Here is a 6,073-nt window from a genome sequence, read left to right on the forward strand (position 1 = left end):
TTGTGCAGCCTCCATAGACACACACTGTACAGACTGGAGAACACATCTCAATGGGAGGGAGTGGCCAGATTTTTTTTAAAACTAAGCAGACTTTGTAAATTAAGTATATAAGAAAAATATTCACCGTACCCCTCCACACACACACGGAATATTAAAAAAATCATCTCAAATGAGGGTTACACTTCAAAGCGTAACTGTATTTCAACCATACCTGGCTTCTTCCTATCCTGAGATATATCTGGTATATTTAACATTAGATTCAGATTCAATTTGCAAAAAATTGAATCTGAGAAGCAAGCAATGTATATCGGAGCACATAAATGTGTGCACGTTAGTGTATAGATGTCTATGAGTGGAGAACTGTATGTATACAGTATATAAATGTGTATAATGTATGTATATATGTATGTATACAGTAAATAAATGTGTATAATGTATATATGTATGTATACAGTAAATAAATGTATATAATGTATGTATATATGTATGTATACAGTATATAAATGTGTATAATGTATGTATATATGTATGTATACAGTAAATAAATGTGTATAATGTATATATGTATGTATACAGTATATAAATGTATATAATGTATGTATATATGTATGTATACAGTAAATAAATGTGTATAATGTATGTATATATGTATGTATACAGTAAATAAATGTGTATAATGTATATATGTATGTATACAGTATATAAATGTATATAATGTATGTATATATGTATGTATACAGTAAATAAATGTGTATAATGTATATATGTATGTATACAGTAAATAAATGTATATAATGTATGTATATATGTATGTATACAGTAAATAAATGTGTATAATGTATGTATATATGTATGTATACAGTAAATAAATGTGTATAATGTATGTATATATGTATGTATACAGTAAATAAATGTGTATAATGTATGTATATATGTATGTATACAGTAAATAAATGTGTATAATGTATGTATATATGTATGTATACAGTAAATAAATGTGTATAATGTATGTATATATGTATGTATACAGTAAATAAATGTGTATAATGTATATATGTATGTATACAGTATATAAATGTATATAATGTATGTATATATGTATGTATACAGTAAATAAATGTGTATAATGTATGTATATATGTATGTATACAGTAAATAAATGTGTATAATGTATATATGTATGTATACAGTATATAAATGTATATAATGTATGTATATATGTATGTATACAGTAAATAAATGTGTATAATGTATGTATATATGTATGTATACAGTAAATAAATGTGTATAATGTATATATGTATGTATACAGTAAATAAATGTATATAATGTATGTATATATGTATGTATACAGTAAATAAATGTGTATAATGTATGTATATATGTATGTATACAGTAAATAAATGTATATAATGTATGTATATATGTATGTATACAGTAAATAAATGTATATAATGTATGTATATATGTATGGATACAGTATATAAATGTATATAATGTATGTATATATACATAATGTATATAATGTATGTATATATGTATGTATACAGTATATAAATGTATATAATGTATGTATATATGTATGGATACAGTATATAAATGTGTGAGGGCTCTGCCTTTCCTAGTTACTTGCCTAAGGCAGCGCTTGCCTTAGGCTGCCAGGAAATGCTGGGAGTAGTAGTACCGCAGTATCTGGAGGGCCATAGGTTGTATCCCTCTAATCAATAGTGAAGCAGGAACCGAATGGCGTCTTTATTTCCCGTACATCGCAGATGTTTACATAAAATGAGCCGCCTCTACATGTCTTCTCCTCCTCTGACCACAATATGACCCCAACCAGTTTGCCCTGATCTGCTCGGAGGCATTGCTGCTGTATCCATCACTGTCAGTCCTACAGCTCCGAACACAAACCCTTCCATAAATCTAGTGGTTTTATGGCCGTCACACCTGCCAGGAGTAGTATATGGGACAAGTCATATGGAACGCATGAATTATGTATATACCGCGCACCATACGAGGAATCCCATGATGTCTCCATAGCACATAGAAGGCGCTGTATAGAATTACATGACCTGTCCATAGGTTGTCCACTGCAGCTCCGCCACAGTCACCGCCATACAGCTGAGCTGCAATTCCACGCACAGCCATAAGAGGGGCGCTGTGTTGGGATGTGTAAATAACATGAGTGAAAATAATTCCTTTATTTATATAGTACACAGACTATGCAGCACTGCAGAGAGCTTCCCATATCAGTCCCTGTCCCCATGGGGCTCACAATCTATTCAACCTACCAATCAGAGTGTGGGAGGAAACCGGAGGAAAATCTCAGACACATGGATGTGCTTCTTGGTCCCCACAAAACTGGAGAAAAGTAACTATAAAAGTTACAGTCAGGAGTGTAGTTTTCGTAGGCAGCTCCCACTTCCGACTGTATATACTTTAGCTTTAGATATCTAAATTTCTGTGGCACATGAAAACATAAGGGAAGATTCAGCAGAGGAGGCGGAGAGAAAAACTGTCATGGCTACGAGTCAGAACTCTATCAATACCAGATGTTAAGCTCTGCATAGCTGCAATGAGCAACTAGAACAGTTCTACTATCAGACACTTCTCTTAAGGATGACACCAAAACTTTGTTTGTAGGTGCCACAGTCCAGAAGGTATCTCTGAACTCTGTCCCTATCTAGCCGGCTGGAGAAGGAGGAGGAGGGAGCTGCAGGGAAGAGGGAGCTGACAGATGCAATGAGCTACAAGCAGGAGGGGCTCATGTAAGGAAAGGGCCACTGCTAGACGAGATAAATTGGGGTCATTTACTAAGGGCCCGATTCGCGTTTTCCCGTCGTGTTACCCGAATATTTCCGATTTGCGCCGATTTCCCCTGAATTCCCCCGGGATTTTGGCGCACGTGATCGGATTGTGGCGCATCGGCGCTGGATGCACGCGACGGAAATCGGGGGGCGTGGCCAAACGAAAACCCGACGGATTCTGAAAAACTGCCGCATTTAAAAATTAAAAAAGTGATGCGAAACTTGCACTTACCTTCACTAGGAATAGGCCGGTGAACTTGAGTGCGTTTCGGCGGACTTCAGCGCAGCAGCGCCACCTGGTGGACGTCGGAGGAACTGCCTTAGTGAATCCCGGCCGGACCCGAATCCACCGCAGAGAACGCGCCGCTGGATCGCGAATGGGATTCAGGGTTCAGGGAGTTATAATGATGTTCTAGAAGATGAAGATATGATTATATGTGAATTATTTTTTTATTTTTATTTTAGAAAATTACAAATATCCAACTTCTAAACACCAATCTTTTTCACAGTCAATAACAATCTGAAAAATGTTATATTTTCTTTTTATCCCGTTCCTATAAATAAAATAAATGTGAATTTCAGCTAATGGGGGAAAAATAAGACTATCCCGCGAAAATAAGCTCTAATCCTTCTTTTTGGAGACAAAAATAATATAAGGCCCTGTATTATTTTCGAAGAAACCACAGTATTACAGGTGATTGTAGCCCTACCGGAGATGTGTCACATCCAGCGGTGCCCCATCCATGGGTTACAAATATTACCCCATATAGTGACCATACAGAGTACAATACTGAAAAACATACAAAATCTCTTCCATCTGGTGGGAGGAGCCTGCCACATCCACGCGACCACTAGGAGTGGTCATCACATAGGTGCAAACAGTAATGACTCCACGGCCTCCTCCATCCGCTGGAAGGCAGCAGGACACAGGACGTCACAGGAAGTCCTGAGTCCTGCTGTCTGGTGGTCACATGATCTACAGCTCCCACCAGTACTAGAGAAACTTTACTGGGATAAGCACAACATGGGTGACCCTATTAAAGTCCAGAACTTAGACTGGTAATGTTTCTTACCCCTTCAAATATGAATAAAATTATATTAGAATTGCAAAAAATTAGATGACAATCACAAGCCATCACATGACATCCATCAGCAGAACACAAACAAGACCAATTTTACAGGAAAACCGATGAGACTTAGCCACGCGATTTGCATAGTTACAGTACGTTCGCAATTAAGAGTTAAGCCTAAATGTTCTGCTCTCCAGATTCCTAGAAGATGCAAGATGAAACTTACACAATCCTGATCAAAGATAAAGACAATCACATCCCTTCCAAGTAAACACTACAGGTAGGTGTTCATCAGCCGCGTCTACAATCAGGGACACGCCTTGAAAGGTTATCTCAGACCAAATTCACGTGTTTAGCATATTCCTTATCTTTTACCCTCCTCGGAGTAAAGCGACGTTGAAATGAATGAAGGTTGATCACGTGCCCTGGTTGTCTTCTCCAATTTCAACATAAGGACCTCCTAAGGTGTATCATGGACCTCATACATTCTCCATTGGTTAGGCCCATCTAAACAATTGGCAGACAAACTGGGGGCATGGTAATACTGGCAATAATTATGAATTTTCATTCTCCTCTTTAGGGCTATGATGGTACCTCATTGGACCCCTCCAGGAACCTTTAAAGGGAACCTGTCACCAGGGACCTCATTTTCACTAAAGACAGGTTGCAGAAGCCCATGACAACTGCAGTGCACATCTGCCTGTCTGCCTTTTCTAAGCTTTTGCATTACAATATAATTGTGTGTTATAACTTACCTTGCACCCTGACAAAATCCTGGGGTAGTCACAGGGGCTGGACTTTGTTTTGGATGCATTTCAAAAAACAACATGTGCCTTGTCTGTGTTACTCAGTCCTCAGATCTTAGCCCCCACCTTTGTGCTCCTTTACAGCTCCACCTCCTGCTCCTTCTCAGAGGTCACAGCCTGGTCAGCCTTACATCAGTGTGGGAGGGACAAGCTGTACAAGAGCACAAAGATGGAGGCAGCCTGCAGCTCCGACAAGTCACATGTTGTTTTTTGAAATGCATCCAAACCAAAGCCCAACCCCTGTGACTAACCCAGGATTTTGTTAGGATACAAGAGTAAGTTATAACACACAATTATATTGTAATGCAAATGCCTAGAAAAGGCAGAGAGGCAGATGTGCACTGCAGGTGTCATGGGCTTTTACAATCTGTCTTTAGTGAAAAATGAGGTCCCTGGTGACAGGTTCCCTTTAAAAAAACCTTCAAGGAACCTTCAATGAAGCCAGAACATCTCAAAAACATTTTCTATCACAGGAAGTTTTAATGACCAAAAAAACGTTAACGTCGCCACTAAAAACAATACCTTCAAAAAGTCTTCAGAACGTCTGACACATCACAGGACCTCTCACACAACAGCATCATGAACATCAGCCCTTCAACCACCAGAGGCATCAATCAAGAAACAATGCAAGAACCATGAAATCTAAAGAAGAATCTGAAACAAGTCAAAATTTTATGACAACCTCAAACATATCTAAGAACCTTGGGCCACCAACACCCTTAAAACCCTTAGAAATCCAAAAAAATATCTTCAAAATCCCCAAACCTTCAAACACATGAAATTCTGACAGCTCTAAAAAATTTTATCTCATCGTAGAACCTTTGATATTTCAAAAACCTTGGATGCCAAGAACCACAGATACCTCCAAGAACCTCTGACACCTCTACAGGCAACTCCAGTAAATGAAAGACCATTGAAGACCTTCTAATGGTTCCAAAAGTCTGTGATGACCAAAAGAACTGACAATGCTTTAACCTACACTAGGAAACATCTTGAACACCTCCATGATTTTTTGAGGACTACAAGCTGTTCCTGTTCGTTTTTCACTCCACTTCTGGTTTGGACATCAAAAAATGCATCTGAAAAACTGAACGTGTGTTGACGCACCCTCACAGAACCTTCACACCAGAAAGAGCCACGGAGGCTTCAAATCAGTTTCTGCTCCTGCAAGAAATTCGGACTCCCTCCCAGAGATTCTCACAACTTTCCAAAAACTTCAAAAACATTCAACAGAACACAACTTCTGACCAGATGCTGTTCAGATCAGGACAGTTTATGGAGACCGACTGAAGGCATGGACTACCCGTACCTTTAAGCAAAACCCATGGGCACCTTAATGCCGAGATAAACCCCTTCTAAACCAACTTATGGATAAAACAGATCACAACTC

This window comes from Engystomops pustulosus, chromosome 5 (assembly GCF_040894005.1).
Source record: "Engystomops pustulosus chromosome 5, aEngPut4.maternal, whole genome shotgun sequence".
Taxonomy (NCBI): Eukaryota; Metazoa; Chordata; class Amphibia; order Anura; family Leptodactylidae; genus Engystomops; species Engystomops pustulosus.